Raw genomic sequence first — 22,058 nt, 5'->3', positions numbered from 1 at the left:
ATATAGAGAATCCTAAGAACTTCCAGTAACATGAGCAGGGTCTCTCACCACAGAAGTCGTTCAAGAAATAATCAATGCCCTTTCTGCAAGTATCAGGCAAATGGGTAGTCCATTTTCGGATGAGTTTAATGATCTGATAATGCACAGACAAAGCCGTTGTTACCACAGTCCAATTCTGGAGGAGACTAAAAGGAAACAGTACCAAGTGTTTTTTCAAGACTGTGCTTGATGAGCGCACCTACTCAATCCACGATCCAATCAATCTCTTCAGAAATTCCTACTGCAAGGTAGTTCAGAAGAAAGACAAGAAGATTGATTGACGGTGCTTCATAAAAATGTAGCACTATTTGGCCAACTCTACATCGCGCTTCTCTCATATTTGGCCAGCTCTACATCGCTCTTCTCTCTCAGACTTCGGTACTGATCTTCATTTACTAGGTATAAAGTCTGACCTGCTGCATTGCCTTGAGCAGCCTGACCAACCAGGACCACCATAGCATATTGCTGTAAGTCTTCGACGGAGCTGTCATCGTCCTCTGTCTGCCTGTTATCGGCATCAGTACTTTGATGGGTAATACGCTAACGAAGTCTTCATTCCATACCTCGAGAAGCAACTGCAGACTACCAAGAGATTAGATCTTGTGTGGGATCCTTACATTCCAGACAGTTAGAAAGTCAGAGCATGGACCTACGGTCAGAGTCTAACTGTGAAAAGAGAGGAACTGGCAGTGTCTTGATGTTGTAGTCATCCGTGTCGGCAAATTCTATGTTCTCATCAAGACTCGACCATTAACTGATATCTTGGTGGCATAAGGTATGGGGAAGAACTACAGATACTTCCACATCAATGCCATCTGTGGGAGTTTGGGGAGAGCCTGCAAAGTCACAAGCACTTCCTGTTGTATACCCATATTCGGGTTGCGACACGACATCAGCATTTCATGGCACGGGAAAAGTCAGTCTGGCAGGCTTGAAAAGCGTACGATGATGCCACAATACATTTGCTTATCTAGCCAAGCATCCCTTATAGAACATGACCGTTGACTCTGAGCCTTTTCAGGTTCTTGAAAGGCCGACCATTATCTTGTAATACAAGTCGAGTCCATCAAACTGTATCAATGAGACAAGAAGAAGCCTCCATTACGATGCCCCGCCCCCAAATCACACATATATGAATATATTGTTTGGGGCTCCAAACCCTAATATCTTTCAGTAAGTCCTTACAAGCCCTGTACCAAATATGGCATGTGTACAACACCCAAATCAATGTTATTTTAAATGAATTTCTTTTGAGTAGTATTCAGGTTAACAAAAAATAAATGTGATTATGCACTGTATATGATGTGGGGGCTCTGGCACGACGCCCCGCCCCATCAACATATATATGAATATAATGCCAGGGGCTCCTACCCTCACATCGTTCAGAAGGTCATAAGGAAGCCCCGTACAAAAAAATTGCATTTTTACAACACAAATCAATGTTATTTGACTTTATTTCTTATTTGGGGGCTCTGGGACGACGACCCGCCCCCAAAATCTCACCTTTATAAATATTTTGTTGGGGGGCTCCTACCATAAATCTTTCAGAATGACCCAAGGAAGCCCTGTACCAACATTTGCATTTGTACAACAACAAATCGATGTCATTCAACTTATGTCTTATTTGGGGGCTCGGGGACGACGCCCCCGACCACCACACCCCTATTTGAAATATTTGCCGGGGGCTCCTACCCTAATATTGTTCAGTAGGTCCTAAGGAAGCCCTGTAACAAAATGGCGCTTGTATCCGGCCGGTAACGATAATTTTCACTAAGCCACCTGACTACCCCTCCGTCTCACTAGCATGCAGTAGAGGAATTACTTTTGAGCTCAATATATCACATTTAAACAGAGCTATCTATAAATAGAGTTTGGCCTACTCCGTTACAATTGTTCGTAGGAAGATGTATATTATTTAGTTTTGGGCTTGCCAAACAAAGTTATATTCATCATTATTTTTGCCGAACTCGAACCGGGTTGGCCAAGCCAAGGAGCCAAGAAATACGACAAACTCTCCTAATCAATGTCACTATAATTAATGACAGTAGAGCGCCATCTCTATTAAACAGTCTTTTAAAAAGTGTTTCATATAGATGGCGCTAATATTCAACTGTTTAAAAGCGTGTTTAATGGTTTGTTTATACTTGACTGCTAACAAGCATGGATATGATTGTGTGTAAGCATCCTGGACCCGACGGCTTTTAAAGTCCTCTCCAAAGGACTTCGCAAAAGAATGAGGGTGAATGCCTAACCAAAGGAGACTTGGGTGTCGACTTAGCTTTGAGCCCGGGATATCTCCCGATTAGGATACCCTTGATTTTCCACTGGGCCATCGTGTTCGCTCTCATGTACATGTATCTTTCAGTTTATTTGTTTCTTTGCGATTAATTTATCATGGATAACATTTCGATACGTAGTATTGAATGATATCCATGAAATGATTCAAAGAATTTGTTAAATATGACAGACCCTTAAAACTGTATCTACCACACTGAAAATCCTGTAAACTTAACATACAACAGTGCAAACCATGACATTTTTGTTTATCCCCAACTCTAAAAACCCTGGAAATTGTACCTATTACACTGAAAACATTGACAACCTTACTAGCACTGAATACCCAGAAAACTTTACCCACACCTCTGTCAACATCCGGAAAACATTACCTGCACCGCTGAAAACCTTGTAATTTGTTATCTACTACCCTGAAAACAGCTACAATTTTACCTACGACCTGAAAACCCTGAACACGTTACCTATATGACCTGAAACCCTGAAAATTGTATCCACACAACTAGAAACCGACAACACGGACATCTTTACCCACCACTCTATAAAATCCGGAAAACGTTACCTGAAACCCTAAATAATAACCGTTCCCCTTCTTACTCTATACTACTACTATCTCTCTCCTTCGCCTTACTTCTCGCTTCATCTCTCTATCCCACCCCCTCTCTCGATCCATCTAACCACTTAACAATATATCTACCTATTCATCCATCTATCTATTCTTTTTCCTTTCCCCTCTCTATTTTCACCCTATCACTGTTAGCTGTAATATGTATTTTGTTTTAAATCTTTTTTTCTCAGACGAGTGTATGTTTAATTTATTTGCCCCCTGTATATTAAGTCATTAGTTTAAATCAGTGAAACTATACACACAACAAGCTTAGCTTATATGTTTCATTTCCGTATGAGATTATTTACGGGACCTTCTTATATGTTTTTAATTGCTATGATTCAGGATTAATTATTTCCTTATTGCCTAACCTATTTGTAATTTTTTTGTAAATTTTACAAAATGTGAATGCTATTTTTATCGATATTCCTAGTATTGTATGGGACAGCAATTAACGTTATACGTGGATTTGTCCATTCAAGTCCACTCAAGAAATGGTCCTCAAATTACATTACCATTATAGACTTGTCAGCTTGTTTCTGTTTCAGTTTAAAACGTTGGCATGGAGCCTAAGAGTCTGCTTATTTCAAAGCCACTAAAATACATTTTTTTACCCACGCAAAGGCATTGCCCATGATAAGAATATAATCAAGAGAAAGCTCAAATGTGACAATATGCTTTAAAAGTTTCCACAATAGTTGCGTACAGCATTTAAGGTCTTTAGTCTCATTTTTCCCTACGAACTAAAGTGGTGAGAGAAAGAGAAAGAAGTCGGTGAGTTTAATAGGAATAGTAAAAAATATTGCTAAAGTCATTAGATTGTACTATCATTACATTTTTCATTAATATTCTAAAAGAAATCTAAAGCAATTAATTTCGTGGATTACTTTGGTTACTAAAAAACAACTATTATTTGCACTTACTAATTTTTTTTTATTTTTGCGATCAACCAGTTCATTGATTAGACTTTGAGTAAGGCGAGGCGTCAAAAATATCGATACCACTGCTGCTCCCGCCTCACGTATTGGCGGATCGAGGCTGCAATTCCGCCCGAAGCCTGGCTGGGGCAATTAATGTTTCACTAATTAGCCCAGCCGGCTTGCGCCAGGCTGGGATCTGAGTTTTACCCCGGAATCTTTAATCGGCCATCCACCCCCCGCCTGGCGGCACGTCTATAATTGGCTCAGCCAGGCTGCCGCCAAAAATAGGTTGTTAAAGTTGCAACTTTAAAGTTTCCAGCTGGCGGTCGCCGTACGGAGATGCTTAAAGTTTTAGTGGCGGCAGCCAGGCTGTGATGCTTGTAGTCCAGAATCTGCACGGTCCTTTATAATTTGCCCCACACTTGATCCGAGCCGTCGAAGATGGCGTTATCAACAGACTCATAATTATGCTCCACCAGCCCAGCCTGAGTTTCGCCGGGCGTCTTAATTTAATGATCACGCCATCATCGGCTGGTAGCAAGTAAGTAGGAATAGGTAGCGTTGGTGTGGTGGAGATCAAAATTAAATAGGCCAGATTCTGGACTTTGATGCTTGAAGTTTTAACTTGTTGAAACGTACTGAGCTTTCCCTAAAAAATGACGCTCATTTTCGGATTGTGACGTCATTTCAAGCTATGTTTACATTTCTATTCACGCCGGGCTTTGCGTACAAAAAGGAATGGACGTTAAGCAACGAGGGGAAAGATACCGTGATAGACCTTGACAAAAACTTAGCAACACCCAACCAATCTTGAATACAGAATGTTTCAAGCAAACGTGGATGCCGTGATGCTGAAAATCGTGCTGGCCAATATTTCACTCGGGGGGGGGGGGGCCTTCTTTTAGTTTAGTTGCTTGGTTAGTGATCACACCCCCTCCCCCCCCCTCCACTGAGCGCAAATAACGGTCTGCGCGATTTTCAAATTTCAAAAAGTTTTTTACTACTATACTACTACCACTACTACTAGTAATAATAATATCTGCTGCTGCTGTTGCTGCTACTAGTCTACCACTGTTGCTATAAGGCCTAATATTACTATTACTACTACTAATACTACTACTCTACTACTACTACTACTACTACTTTACTGTTACAACTACTTCTACTACTACTACTGTTGCTGTTGTTACTACTACTACTACTACTACTACTACTACTACTACCAGCGCGGTCCAGGATTTCTTAGGGGGCCCACATTTGAAATTATGCGAGCCAATATTGATACGTAATGGTGACACCGGCGGTAGACAAAAAATGCCCATCACCCCACTCTAACATGTAGGCCCCGCGGAACGTTTCTCAGCGGGGTCCAGGGGTGGAGCCCCCCCCCCCCCCCCCATCCAAGCTCAGGGGTATAGGCATCTAATTACTGTCAGATGAGCATATTTTTGATACCGTATTTGTGACACTGGCAGGACATAACTTTGATTGGGTCCGGGGGGCGGAGCCCCCAGAAGCTCAGAGGTTTTATACATTAAATTATCGTCAGATGAGCATAATTTTATACCTTATTTGTGACACTGGCAGGTCACGAATTGGCGTGGGTCCAGGGCGGAGCCCCGGAAGCTCAGGGGTTTTGGGAAATAAATTACGATCAGATGAGCATATTTTGATACCTTATTTGTGACACTGGCAGGACACAAATTGGTGTTGTGTCCAGGGGGCGGAGCCTTAGGGCCCTAGGTGGGGTCCAGGGGGCAGAGCCACCGGATGTCAAGGGTTTTAGGCATTTAATTACGGTAAGGTGAGCATATTAGCAAATTGAATGACGCAATTAGCTTTTTGAATGTTGATCTACATAGTCATTCAATTTCGCACGAACTTGAATGAACGTAACATTAATTGGGATGCTAAGTTTACGAGTTGGGCGGGAAAACCTATAGTATCATTATCATTGAGATTGAGATATTTTTTTAATTACTATAGTTTTACACAAAAATTATATTTCTGTAAATGTAATGGGTTCGTATTGCAAAGACTAGAAGTCCGAAATAATATGTGAACATTTTCTTAATTCCGAAAATGAATGGACCGGGCTATTTATTATTGACATTTCGTTCTCCTTTTCTTTATCACACGTTTTTTTAATCTTGACACAGTTCATTCTTTCTAATCGCTTTTTAAAACACCAATTTAGATTGGCCGCTTTTCAAAGACATGAACAAATTATTATGACGTGCCGATAATTGATTTTGTTCTTTCTTTTTTTAACCACGCACTGTAGTCCTGCCCCCCCCCCCCCCCCCACTCCGGGGTCGGAATGACCGCATGCGTCTTACCAAAATGTCCGGTAAAGGGGAACTTTTCGTGCGACAAAGTCCGGCCCGAGAATTGTACAAAAAGGGTGTATTTGACTTTTCACCCGGAGATTTCTTTAAAAAGGGGTGTTTTTCTTTTTTTTTTCTCTCATCTCTTTGAACTCCTGAGAAATTATTTCGAATTTTGGGGGGTACATTGAGCATTTTTCCGTATTTAGGGAGGTCTCCAAGGCAGGAAAAGCCCGCGAAAAGCCCGCGAAAGGGGGGTTCGGAATGTTGACAGTCCTCAGATAGGGGGTGCTTTCCAAAAGAGGGAACGTGCATACGCGTACCCTAAATAACACTGAGTGGGGGAGGGGGGGGGAGGGCGGGAGTCCTGTAGTCTCTTCCTATTCTTTTCGCGTTTTAGAAGAGGAAAAAGACGAAAAAACACACCTGAAAACAATTTGTTTATTTAACACCTTCTCGTTCTCTCAATTTCCAAAATGTCTAGCCAAGATAATTCTGTCTCATTTTGTCTCGACATGCCACTATTGCCAATATAAAGATCCTCTAATGCCCCATTGTACTACTTGGAGCTACTTGCTCCCTCTATATAGAAGACAAGCCTATAATAAATCGGTGACCATTGGTCCCCATGATCCTCTCTTCTTATGTTAATCCAGAGCTGAGTTGATGAGATAGCCATCTGTCAGTGAGCACCCTCGGCGGTCTATTCACTCCTAGCCAAACTAGTACAGTCGGTCTTTAAAGACACATTACATCTATGCCTTGGAAATGAAGGCCTATTTACACTATGAACTGACTGACAATGAGAGCGGACAAAATATACAGTTCCTCAGGTAGACAAAGGAACATCCCTTCACAGCTATTATGTAAAAAGGTGAATATGCATGTGACACCTGTTCTACACATTTTTACATAATAGCAGTGAGGGATGTTCCTTTGTCTACCTGAGGAACTGTATATTTTGTCCGCTCTCATTGTCAGTCAATTTCATAAATAATAAATATAATACAGAGTATTTGTACTGCGCGCAACTCCACATGAATAATGTGTTCGAGGCGCATGGAGAAGAAAAGATATAAGTACACAAGAAAAACACACAAAAATGAACGACGACAATGTGAAAATAAAACTAAATCTACTGAAAAGCTGCTTTGAACAAATGAGTTTTAAGGGCATGTTTAACGCAATCTACACTTGAAATATAACGAATATGTTTGTGGGTGCATTGGTTCCATAGGTAAGGTCCAGCGTGTGCAAATGACCGATCCCCCCATGATTTCTTAGTTTTCGGACAACAAGCAATTGAGAATCGGAAGATCTTAAGCGTCTGGGAGGATTATAAGACATTAACAAATTAATATTGTACTCTGGGGCAGATCCATGTATACAGTGAAAAACAAGCAATAATAATTTAAATACAATACGGGATTCAACAGGTAACCAATGTAGTGAAGACAAACAGGAGTGTTATTATCCGCTACTTTACTACGCCTCTGCAAGTATCCTGATGGGCCTTTGCCATTTGGGTCCGATCGTTCACGAGACCCCCCCCCCCCCCCCCCCCACACACACATGCCTTGCCGAGACATCAACATGGGATCAAATGTACACCTATTCTACTGACCAAATACTTAATTGGGTGATTCCCAAATCCTTAATCCTCAACCCAACAATAGAATATATAGACAAAAGCGATCGAACATAACGTTGAGTCGCTGAGCGCGCGACTACATAGTAAAAGCTATATGGCAATAGATGCTTGAGCTCGCCGTTGACTTGTTTGAAATAGGGACTTTTAGATTTGCGTGGACTCATACGTGTGACGTCCATTCAAGGCACTGCATTAAAAGGACGTCGATCGTAGCAATCCACATTGTCTTCGTGCAAATCTAAAAGTCCCTAATAACCGATAAAGGTGCACGTTAGATATAGTATTTGATCGTGAATCCTAACTTTTCCTTTTCTTTTCGTATATTCTGTTTAACTTTATGTTTTCTATCCATGACGCACCGCTCCACGAAAAAGCAATAACAACAACATAATCAGGAGTAAACAGTACTAAATACAAAAGAAAAGAAATGAGAATGATAATGAACAGATGAATTTAGACATATTTGAGAACATTCTTCTTCTTCTTCTTCTTCAAGATAATCTGCCTCCTTCAATACTGAAGATTCTTGCAGATCCGTATACTCGGCCTGATTAGGGTGTGCATTACAGTTAACTTTAAAAACATTACGGTAAAACAAAAAATAAAAAGTGCAATGCGATGCTGGTGTATCGCATTGTGCATTGTCTGCCTTCAGAGGGTTAACAAAACATACATGTATATGCTTTAGTTTTTATCTACGTTCTGTGATTTTATGATTCTCCACTACCAACATTCTGAAGCTTACAAACTTAGTCGTAATGAAAGTCATATCTTAAAATGGGGGATTTGGAAAAAGAGCGACGTTAGAGCCAACACATTTCTGGCTTTGCAATGCATATTGTCTTCTAGGACTATACAAAGTTTGTTTGTGTAGTCGCATATAGGCTACATCTTTCTATGTACGGTGTATTTTTTACTTTATTATAACCAAGGCTTCGCTAATTCCAGAACCTTGTAGTACACACCAATACGTATATGTTACATGATCAACATAAACTATACATTTTGCGCCCCCGAAGTTTCAGAACAATTTGCGGCACCTCAATAAAATATAAATTTCTGCACCCTAAGTTTCAGATCAAATTTGCGCCCTTAGTTTCAGTTCAATTTTGCGCCCCCTCAATAACAAATAAACGTCCTACCCCCTTAGTTTAAGATCAATTTGACGCCGCCTCAATAAAATATAAATTTTGCGCCCCCAAAGTTTCAGAACAGGTTGCGGCAACCTCAATAAATATAATTTCTTTCTGCACCCTAAGTTTCAATCAAACTTGACCCCTTTAGTTTCAGACCAATTTTGCGTCCCCTTAATAACAAATAAACGTCCTACCCCCTTAGTTTAAGATCAATTTGGCGCCGCCTCAATAAAATATAATTTCTGCCCAAGGTATCAGATCATTTTTGCACCCACTCAGAAAGATCCATTTTGCGCCCACCTTAGTTTCAGATCAATTTTGCGCCCCTCCTTAGTCTAAGATAGATGTTGCGCCCCCACAGTTTAAAATAATTTTGCGCTACCTCAATCGAATATAAAAATGCCGCCCCCTTAGTTTCAGATCAATTTGCGACCCCCCCCCCCCCCCCGAAGTTTTAGATCAATTTTTCGCCATCTCAGTAAAGACAAATTTGCGCCCCCGGTCAATAATGTATATATTTTCCGCCACCTAAGTTTTCAGATCAATTTTGAATCCTCAATTAATCACACTGTCATTTTTCTGTTTTTTGTTTTCCAAGTTTAATATTTTTCGTTATGTACTTTCAATTATTTCGCTCTATATCTAACACCATCACTTTAATACGGCGCATTACATGTGAACGCAACGTAGCCATTATGATGGAGGCACGTTTGAAAGTGAGAGAAAGAGAGAGAGAGAGAGAGAGAGAGGGGGGGGGTGTCGAAGACTAAAGGGGAACTTTGACCCATGTATTGTAATTATAATTTGGACAATTTGGAAAATGCAGAAATAAAACAAACAAACATAATAATCAGTTTGATTGAGTGAAACAAGCCCGGATGCGTGTGGCATGGAAATTAAGGCGTGCCATTAATGGCGTGCGACCTATGCCTTGGACGTGTCGGGCAGCATGCCAAGACATTTTTGACGTCATGCTTTACTCAATATATTTACAGAACATTCATCAAACATTGAACAATAGACAAATTTAACATTATTTAAAATAATCACTCCCTCCCTTTACACACATAGCCTATGCCATGCCGATACTTTGGGTAAGTCAAGTTAGGCAGCCTTAATCCGCGCCAGAACAATAGAATCTGGCAAGCCGGACAAAAGCGATCAAACTAGCGTTGAGTCAACGAGCACGCTACTACGTATAGTAAAAAGCTACTAGTATATGACAACAGATGCTTATAACTGTTGTGGAGCTCGCCGTTGACTTGTTTGTTATTATTTATATTTATATACAGTCCCCAAATAACCGATAAAGGTGTACGTTAAATAGAGTACCCCTTGCCATAGATCTTTTCATGAGATGTTAAGGACGACACAATAGGCAAGGTTCCCCCTTGCCATTTATCCCGTTCTTAACATCTCATGAAATGATCTAAAATTACATAGTTTGGATAGTCAGAGAGATCATACACTCCTTCTAGAGATGAAAAGAGATCAATTCATGAGATGTTAAGGACAACACAAATGGCAAGGGCGGCCCTTGCCATTTATTCCGTTCTTAACATCTCATGAAATGATCTGCGATTACATAGTTAGGAGAGACAGAGATCATACACTCCTTCTAGAGATAAAAAGAGATATTTCATGAGATGTTAAGGACGACACAAATTATGGCAGAGTCCCCCCTTGCCATTTGTCCCGTTCTTAACATTATCATGACATGATCTGCAATTACATAGTTTTGGATAGACAGAGATCATGCACTCCTTCTAGAGATGAAAAGAGATCAGTTCATGAGATGTTAAGGACGACACAAATGGCAGGGTCCCCCTTGCCATTTGTCCCGTTCTTAACATCTCATGAAGTGATCTGCAATACATAGTTTTGGATAGACAGAGATCATGCACTCCTTCTAGAGATGAAAAGAGATCATTTCATGAGATGTTAAACGACACAAATGGCAAGGGTCCCCCTTGCCATTTGTCCCGTTCTTCACATCTAATGAAATGATCTGAAATGACATAGTTTGGATAGACAGAGATCATACACTCCTTCTAGAGATGAAAAGAGATCATTTCATGAGATGTTAAGGACGACACAAATGGCAAAGGTTCCCCCTTGCCATTTGTCCCGTTTCTTACCATCTCATGAAATGATCTGCAATTACATAGTTTGGATAGACAGAAATCAAACACTCCTTCTAGAGATGAAAAGAGATAATTTCATGAGATGTTTAAGAACGGGACAACTGGCAAGGGGGAACCCTTGCCATAGATCTTTTCATGAGATGTTAAGGACGACCCAAATGACAAGGGTTCCCCCTTGCCATTTGTCCCGTTCTTACCATCTCATGAAATGATCTGCAATTACATAGTTTGGATAGACAGAAATCAAACACTCCTTCTAGAGATGAAAGAGATAATTTCATGAGATGTTAAGAACGGGACAACTGGCAAGGGGGAACCCTTGCCATAGATCTTTTCATGAGATGTTAAGGACGACCCAAATGACAAGGGTTCCCCCTTGCCAATTGTCCTGTTCTTAACATCTCATGAAATGATCTGCAATTACATAGTTTGGATAGACAGAAATCAAACACTCCTTCTAGAGATGAAAAGAGATAATTTCATGAGATGTTAAGAACGGGACAAATGGCAAGGGGGAACCCTTGCCATAGATCTTTTCATGAGATGTTAAGGACGACCCAAATGACAAGGGTTCCCCCTTGCCATTTGTCCCCGTTCTTAACATCTCATGAATGATCTGAAATGACATAGTTTGGATAGACAGAGATCACACACTCCTTCTAGAGATGAAAAGAGATCATTTCATGAGATGTTAAGGACGACACAAATGGCTCCCCTTGCCATTTTTCCCGTTCTTAAAGGTAATACAAAGTTTTGGAAATTTTGAAAATTTGATGGATAGTGATTTTTTACAATTTTGATATATTTGGATGCCCCTGTAGATGTATTAAAAGCACGAGAAAATTTGGACTCTAAAACACTTCTGTTTTCGAGAAAAATTGAATATGAAATTTACCGGTGCTCCCGGTAAATTTTGATGAATTTCAAATAGCGTCTACGGCCGTACAATGGTAGCTGCGACCATGAAATTCTTAGAATATCTAGTTGTGTTATATTATTTTCTAATGGGAATATCTAATTGGTCGATTCTCGTCAAGACAAATTGTTGTATAGCTTAATTAATATTTTGACCTTGAGAGGGAGCTATACAACATAACGAGTTTATTATTGACAATTTCATAACTTTAGACTCGATTTCAACCGCGACAAACGATCATAATGTAATCATAATTTTGCTTCCAATGTTCATTTGAACCAAATTCATGACCCCATACCAAAACTTTGTATTACCTTTAACATCTCATGAAATGATCTGCAATTACATAGTTTGGACAGAGATCATACATTCCTTCTAGAGATGAAAAAAGATCATTTCATGAGATGTTAAGGACGACCACAAACGGCAAGGGTCCCCCCTTGCCATTTGTCCCGTTCTTTACATCTCATGAAAGCGATGACGACAAAATGTTGCAAAGCCTCTGTACATTGTCTCATTGATGATCTACGCACATCGACCCCCTCCCCCCCCCCCCCCCCCCCGCCTCCCGTCGATGAATGTGTACATCTTTCTGAGACAAAGCATAATTGTCCAAAGGTGCGAAGCTCTTTTTTTTCTTGGGTGGATGAATAGCCGAGTAGGCATACGTTCTTTGTAACTTATAACTACCCCTCATTCACGAAACAAGTCTTTTTCTTAGTACATATCTCTAACACGGAATAAGAATTATATTATATATTTGTTTACCCAATACAAGACCCAAGAGAACATCGTGTCGAATGTTGATGGATATAATGTGAGAAACCATATTACAAACGACTTCGTCCTCAATTTATTGTAAAGTTTGGCGTTTATCTGTATGAGCATAAAGCAAGCCAATTTGTAAACGAACAATGCCTAGAAAAGAGCAGCGGATCAAGGAGGAGAGGGTTGAACCTTTTTTTTCAAGGGGGGGGGGGGGGGGTGTTGGCATTATGATTTGGACATGCATGTGAATATGACAAAATCAATGACCGGGGACAGTTATCTTGAAACACTGGGACAAAGCCATTAAAGGCCTACGTGTATCTATATAAAAAAAAAAAGGTAGCACTGGCCCGACTCAAGGGTGAATATAATCATGTGAGCACATGTCTTTTTTTAATACCTGTTAGTGTAGTCCTATATATACATCTTTTTGTGTACAGTGCTTGGTACTTTACCAAAACTTTGCCAAATTTCTTATCATATTGATGACACCAGAACCTTGCATTACACACCAATACTTTATGCGACATGATCAACTTTTTCGAAATCATTCCACACCGTTTCTTCCACAAATCGCATGACCAGAACTCAACTTTATTTTTAACTGTAGCTATATAGTCATGTTTGAGCTAATAGTGCCTAGATAATCACCAGTTAAACAAGGGAGAGGGGGTTAAGTAGGTGCGCAATATCTTCGCTTTTTTGGGGGGGGGGGAATACAAATTACATACATGTTGGTATAACAACATCCAGGGAAATTACCGTCTACTTTTTCTATGTATGTTTATTTAAATCGCCATATGATCTCTACAGTTTATCTTCATGTATGCTTTGATAATGCAAACATTTCCATCATAAAAAGCGATGACGGCAAATTGTTGCAAAGCCTCTGTACATTGTCTCGTTTATGATCTAAACACGTCGACCCCCCCCCCCCCCCCCCGCTAACTCCCGTCGATGAATGTGTACATCTTTCTGAGACAAACCCTCATTGTCCAAAGGTGCGAAGCTCTTTTTCTTCGGTTGATGAATAGCCGAGTAGGCATACGGCCTTTGTGAATTATAACTACCCCTAATTCCCGAAACAAGTCTTTTTCTCAGTACACATCTCTAACACGGAATAAGAATTAAATTATATATTTGTATACCCAATACAAGACCCAAGAGAAACATCGTTTCTAATGTTGATGAACATAATGTGAGAAACCATATTACAAACGACTTCGTCCTAAATTTACTGTAACGTTTTCACGTTTATCTGTATGAGCATAAATCAAGTCAATTTGTAAACGAACATTGCCTAGATACGACAATGTTTGAGCTAATAGTGCCTATATCATGGGTGTCGATCCGTAACTGATACCTATTCATCAGGGGGGGGATGATCTATTCATTCATCCCCCCTGATGAATAGGTATTACGTAAGGATCGACACCCATGGCCTATATAATCAACGGTTAAACAAGGCCAAGGGAGAGGGGGTTAAAATAGGTGCGCAACTCTTTGCTTTTTTTTTTGAGGGGGGGGGGGGGGGGACTACAAATGGAATATACATGTTAATAATGCATACACATTTTCATCAGAAGCGATAACGGCAAACTGTTGTAAAGCCTCTGTACATTGTCTCGTTGATGATCTACACACTTTGACCCTCCCCCTGCTTCCCATCGCTAATTCCAAACTATAAACAATGAATGTGTATATCTTTCTGAGACAAAGCTGTCCAAAGGTGCGAAGCTTCTTTTCTTACTGACCTGCACATAGCAGTACCTTTTGTCCCCCTACCCCACCGACTCCCTTGCCCACACACCGAACATGTATGATGTACATGTATTGAATGAATACAATAAAGAATGCAACCAAAACAAAATCTGGCCAAGTTACGTAAGAGGAACAATGGACGCGGCCGAGTGTAAAGGTCTGTTGGATACGTGTATGTCGGGAAAAGACAACCCGTTTGGGCGGGGGGGGGGGGGGTGGGTCTTGTTGTTTTGCAGTTGTTGTTACTGTTTTCAAAGAATGTTAATGGATCGCATTCCGACGTACTCCTAAATAACAATTGTTATCAAACAAATATCGTAAAACCAGATTTTAATCTAATTAAAAAAAGGAATCATGCAAGATAAAGGAATGAACAAGAAGATGTGATGACATCTCTCTCGCTCGCTTTCTCAGTGCCATTTTCCATCTTCATTTCTGGTATTATTTTGTTTCCTTTTCGCTATTTGCTTTTATTCCGAAAGTATTCCTTTCGATCTTGAGATAAATTATTATACCATAACCTCGATATGGAGAAGAAAAGCACGGAACGATCGAGCGCCTGATGACATCTAAACAAGAAGAATATTACTATACAATAATTATAAAAAGTAAACATCGTGACAAAAAATGGAAACTAAAGAGGAATCCAAAGCGATGGGCTGCAGTTGATTGGAGAGACAAATATCATAATAATTAATCAACATTATGCCCAACTTTCTCTCTCTCTCCTTTTTTCTTCAGTGTCGTTTTCAATCTTCATCCCTCATAGTGTTTTCTGTTCCGCGATTTTTAATGAGATCGCGTTTCGACGTAGCCTTTTTACTCCTAAATAAGAATAGCTAATCATAATTTTAAGGTAGAACCAAATTTGACCCTATATTAAATATTCATTCAAATATATAACAATCGTGGACAAATAAAGGAATGAAAAAAATGTGATTAAGTAAAATGTCTCCGACGAAAAGATGACATGAAAAATATTGATTATCTCTCTGTATCTCTCCATCCCCCCCTCTCTCTCTCTCTCTCTCTCTTTCTCGCTTTTTTCTCTCTCTGTATCCCTCTCTCTCTCTCTCTCTCTTCGTCACTGTCTCTCTCTCTCTCACTCTTCGCTTTTTCAGGGCCATTCTCCATCTCTGTTAACGTTTTCCTTTCTGCTATTTGCTTTTATTCAGAAAGTGTGTATTCATTCGATCTTGAGATAAATTATTATACCATAACCTCGATATGGAGAAGAAAAACACAGAACGCGCACCTGATGGCACCGAAACATAAAGAATATCACTGTACAATAATTATACAAAAACAAAAAAAATGAATATGCATCATGACATATAATGGAAATGTTGCTAAATGATGGTAATTTGACGGTAATTTAATGCCTAAAACCCCTGAAATTCTTGGGGCTCCGTCCCTGGACCTCAAGCCAAAGAGTGTCCTGCCAGTGTCACAAAATAATAAGATATCAACAAATACTCACCTGACCGTAATAAAAACGCGTAAAACCCCTGAGCTCTGCCTTCTGGACCCCTGAACCCCATGCCAATACGTGACCTGCCAGTGTCACAATAAGGTCCCCCCCCCCCCCACCAAAAAAAAAAAAAAAAGAGAGGAGAAAAAGGAAGAGGACATAAAAAGAAAAGTAGCAGACAAAGAACTTTTTTTTTTAATTCAGACAAGGATTAAGAGTCGAGAAATCTACAAAGAATCGTCTTCTTTCTCTAGTAATATTTTAATGAAACGTCAACGCTTCCACGCTTCGCGCAGGAGGGGGAGGGGGCAATTGAATTCAGACAAGGATTAAGAGTCGAGAATGGCACAATGAATCGTCTTCTTTCTCTAATAATCAATTGAAACGTCAAAGCTTCCGTGCTTCGCACGGGAGGGGGGGGGGGGACTAAATTCGGACAAGGATTTAGAGTTGAGCTAAGGCGGACCCCTGAATGCTTATCTGACCGTTATAAAATGACTCAAATGGGGCTCAGCCCCCTTGACCCTACGCCAATTAATAAACCGCATATAAGAGAATGGGGTGATGCCGATTTTTTGTCTGCCACCCAGTGTTTTTTCTTATTACGTTGTCGCTGGCCACCATTACATCCGAAAATTTGGCTCGCAAATTCAGTGCCCCCCCCCTCTCTAAGAACTCTCTGGATCCGCGCCTGTCGCTGAGGCTCTACAGCCTGCTCGACTTCTCCAAAAATCGTTGGGCGATGCCTATAACCAGCGGCGACCGAGCAGGCTACTAGTACTACTCGGTCGGTCGCCGCTCTGAGTCGTGACCATAGCTTCAAGGTAATACAAAGTTTTGGGAAATTTTGAACATGGGTGGATAGTGATTCTTTACAATTTTGATGTATTTGGATACCCCTGTGGATGTAATATAAGCAGTAGAAAATTTAGTCCCTAAAACACTTCTGCTTTCAAGAAAAATTGAATATAAAAATTACCGGTGCTCCCGGTAAATTTTGATATACATTTCAACTAGCGTCTACGATCGTACGATGGTAGCTGCGACCATGAAAATCTCAGAATATATCATTTCCAAACGGGAGTAGCTAATCGGTTGATTTTAGTCAAGAAACATTGTTTTATAGCTTAATTAATGTCTTGACCTTGAGAGGGAGTTATAGCACATAAAGAGTTTATTACTTACAATTTCATAACTTTAGACTCGATAGCAAATCTTATGTTGTTACCAAAATTATTTTTTGAATATGAAAATACAAGGCATCTAATCCATTTACAGGCAGGATGCATCTACATGAAGTGAGCCCACATATATCCACGGTACGACTAGTCTCTTTATTGAAAAAGGCATATCAGAAAAGAATGACCACATATTTGTCTCTAGTGACAAGTTTTTATTGTTGTTTTGGGGTTTATAAGGCTGTCCAATCTGAAAAGGTTATTTTCGCAAGGCTATATTGTTTTTTCGAGTTATTTATCAGTGATCATAAGATGGCGCTGTTTCTTTTGCTCTGACAAATAGATTCTGCTTTATGAAGATATCGATTGGCAGGATGTGGCTGTGAACCAGGCCGCGGGGTGGCTGTTTCAATTAGGCCGGCGGGGGCCCAGAATACCTCATTAAGAAGAGGCTCGGCTTCCATGCGAGAGGCTGGAGTTTGGCGGCATATCACTGTCCTCCTGCCGGCGGCAGCCAGGCTGAGCTCATGTTTTTTAGCTTTTTCCGAGGCTCGGTTTCCATTCGAAAGGCGGCAGCCGGCGCATGCTTTTGGATGCCATTTCCTACCGCCAGCGGTAGCCGGCTCAGCTAATTAAAAAAATGCAGCCAAGACGCACAAGTGCAGTTAGCTGCCGCCGGCTGGTATATTTATTTTTGACGCCTCGCCTAAATTGTAATGCATTTGTAGTAATAGTTGTATTTTCATCTTGATGGTTCATGTGCATGAGCCCCAGTCTAAAGAAAGAAAACAAGTTGACGGATATGCAATGACCTGTACACAAGCTATTTGACTCGTTTTCCTTTTTTATAGCCATTGATGGCTAAACCATTTTCCCCGCAGAATGTGTTCATTTAGTGTTTCTTCATTATCTTGGAATGTAACTGATACAGAAAAATAAAATAAGAAAAGAAGTCCCTCAGTCGCTGCCCTCAGCTTCATTATAGAAACAAAAATCCTCTTTCATTTTTTCTCCATAGAATGTTCTATTTATCTTATCACATACTTATTGTTGAACGATTTTCTCGAAATGTGTCCCGTGCAAAAAAAAAAATCCATCTCTTATGTAATGCACAGTTTGAAAAAAAATATCACTGGGCAGGACCCTGAATAGATTTTTTCCTCGCGTCGCTTTGCAATGACCACCTGTTTCTATGTTTACCTCTTGTTGTTGATGTTTACCAGTTCATCATATTGTTTGTGTGGTTATAAATACGGTAAGCACAAAATGTCCCCTTCTGTTTGATGTATGTTGTTTTATTTTGCTAGCATGGTTAGGCGAAGGAAACATATTCCACTGTGTATATAGGAATTATTTTGTATGACTATAGTCCTATTTGTTTTGTGAAAGATTTCTAAAACAGAACACCATTCTTTGTGAATTTCGAAATATTGTCACTCGCATGCACCCTATTAAATGATATTATAATCAAATCACTTCCGGAATCTTAAATGAGGATGATGAAGTTGATGATGATAATGATGATGATGGCTTCGTCTATAGCGCCGGTATCCCCCACTGCTTGGCACTCGTGGCACTTGTTCTTGACATAGAGCCGGTGCTCATGATAGATTGTGGAGGCTATAAATTCGCTTTAGTCCAGAAAATAGAAGGCCCCATTGCCCCCCCCCCCCCAAGTTGAGCGACTGAGAGCTTCAGTCAGGAGAGCTTTGTCAGCTAATCACTGATGCTTCATCGGGAGCTCTGAAATGTCAGATGTGGGTTCCCTATCAAGGGTTTTGAAGAATAGAACTCCACGTTTGAAGACGATTCTCTGACTGATAATAGTAAAGAGTTGTGTCAACATGTCGGGAAAATTTTGCCAGGGGGGTCTTTGTCTCTTTTTTTTACTGGCAAATAGTGCAAATTTCATCGTTAATGCAAAGGTGTTGCGCTACATTGGAAACAAACTACTTATGTTATCTTAAATGTAGCACATTTGTCTTCCCAGATGGGCCGAAATTCTTATCGATTTAGATTAAGCTAGCGAATAAAATCAATATTATACACTGTCGCTCATAAAGGAGGTATATATTTTGTTTACACCCAATTTATGGAATTATTTTAAAAATAATTTAAAAATAATAGATCTAGATAAAAGTATACATTCTCAGATTTTATTGAGTACTAATTTGCCAATGTGTGTTTTGCGTGACTGCTGAAGCATGTGTATGCTACAATGCTTATCAACTAGGGGACCTACGCTTTTAAGTCATAAATGACAGTAATGAGGATTAATTACCCACAAAAGGGCACTTATATAGCACATCGACACGTTTTGATCCTGGGGCCTCACATTTACGAGGCCATTGCTTTGTCACTAAACCATGACTGTACGCAGTGGGGGCTAGGTTAGGGGGCAGTTTCCATAAATAAAGAAAAAACAGAAAATGCGATAATTTTCAATAATTTATTGCATTTTACCCCGGTTCCCAACATAAACAAATCTTTTGTGTGCCCATGCCTTGGGCCATAATGCATGGCCGTCCAGAGGATTTTTTATGTTGGGGACCAGGGTAAAATGCAATAAATTATTGAAAATTTATCGCATTTTCTGTTTTTTATTTTATTTATGAAAACTTCCCCCTACCCTAGCCCCCGCTGCGAACATTCATGGTTCAGTGACAAGTAATGGCCTTTAACAAAAACAGCCTGTTTGTCAAGGTATGGGCATTTTCTTATTTGTTTAACATGTAATTCGTAAACGCTCAATTTAATAATATGGTATTTATGATTAGTGAATAGTCAGTGGTGTCGATTGTATCCATGGTTGGGAGGGGGGGGGGCTGATAAGTGCCAAAATATTTTCGGCAATGGATCAAAGCAACAAGAGGTAGAAGCGTGTGGCAGGTTGCACCCCCTCCCTTCCAAGAGTGGTAATACAATTAATAAGCTAAATGTTAGTCCTGACTCTTGCCTGCAGTGTAGGCCTACCAGACTGATATCATCTATTTTTAAACGAAATTTAGACATTACTATAAAAAAAATCCAATGGTGAGGTACATCAACTTGTGAAAGTATTATGTTACCAGTGGGCAAATGCATTAATAAGCAACCAGGAAAGGTTCATGTAGACAGAAAATTCTTTATTTCCTGGTGATAGAAACATACATTTTATGAATATTGATGTCTCCAATATCCAACATTCATCGTGAACACCAATTCCAATATTCTATGCAAGGAGATCTAAAAAAAAAAACATAGTTCTCAGGGGCGGCCGAGCGACTTTCAAAGTGGGGGGGGGCACCAAGAAATAAGGGCACTTTTTGGAAAAAAGGGGCACCTACAAAGGAAAATCTCAAAGCGAAAATATACAATTTTTTTAGACATTGGTATACCCCTACATTGTAATTACAATTATCAGGGATGTTTTTAATATTTGTTTCACTTTATACACCATACAAGATATTGCTTTAAGCATCATGCCTTGCAGTTGGGGATGATTGTCTACAAAATTGTTTTTAGGATGTATGAGGTCGCAGTGCGAAAAATTACATCTTATAAAGAGGGGAAGAAACCCCAATCCTAATGGGGTTATAAGCACATTCTCATAACGGAAGACTGAAAATACCTTTGATAAGTAACATATTTATATCATCTATAGATAGAATTCTAAACGTGAAAAGGTAAAACGGAATGTTTGTATCAAGTCAGAAAGAGAAGGGGGCTTGGTATGGTTAATTTGATATTGAAAGCTAATTCACTTAGATTATCTTGGATATATAAGTTTTTTAATGCAGGTGATGCAATTTGGAAGACATTATTTTCATTTTGGACTGAAAGAGTTGGCGGCCTACCAGAACATTTGTTTGGAAAGATGTATTTCAGTTCAAATTTGATAAAATAAGAGACAATAAGATCAAACAATATAATTTTTAATTAATTCACAGAATATTGCCATCTAAAGACAATCTTTTTATATGGAAAATCGTACAGTCTAACGAATGTGAAATTTGTCGTGAAAAAGAAACTATTGAACATTTTATATTTCGTTGCTAGAAATTAAGAGTTTTCTGGAAAATTATCTCAAGAATTATATATTTCATTTTTAAAATAGAAATTGAAATTGATATGAAAATGTTATTGATTGGATATAAAATAGATAACAGAAAATATACTTTACTTAATTTTTGGATAAATTATGCTCAACTGGTTATACACAAAGACTACGTAAAGCGGAACTTTGGAGAAGTACCAACCAATCCAAAGAGGTTAATAATAATTTTATTCCATCATTAAAATGTTATTTGAAATACAAAGAAAATATAAAATACTTCGATATTGAGGAAGTTAAGAAAGTATTAGAAATGTTAAAATGATAATTTTAAGATATTATGTTGATCTTGTATATAATTCATGTTTCATTTTACTTGTTTTGTAAATATATATGTACTTTGAAATGGAAAAATAAAGTCCATCTGAAGAGGTAAAGAGAAAAAAAATATCATCTATAGATGCGTGCCAGCGTAGCGAGCGAGCTTTGGGGGAAATTGCTCTTAGTCGCCTTAAATTAGCTAGGGCGCGTTTAATGATTAGATGACTAGGGGACACTTATCAGGAAAGAAAGGGAGCATGTGCCAAAGTACAAAGAGTAATTATCAGAGGTGAAAATGGGGCACTTCTTACACCCTCAAAAAGAGGCACTCACCAGGGATGAAAAAAGTCAGTCATGAGAACAGGAAATGGGCATTTGTCGACGGAAAGGGGCCCTATCAGATTTTGATAGGGGCATTTATAAGATATTATTAAATATTGTTAAAAGGGAAATTATAAGAGGTGAAAAGAGGCACGTATTGCACCTGAAAAGGG

This window comes from Strongylocentrotus purpuratus, unplaced genomic scaffold (assembly GCF_000002235.5).
Source record: "Strongylocentrotus purpuratus isolate Spur 01 unplaced genomic scaffold, Spur_5.0 spur5_scaffold_13, whole genome shotgun sequence".
NCBI lineage: Eukaryota > Metazoa > Echinodermata > Echinoidea > Camarodonta > Strongylocentrotidae > Strongylocentrotus > Strongylocentrotus purpuratus.
This window is presented reverse-complemented; position numbering follows the sequence as displayed.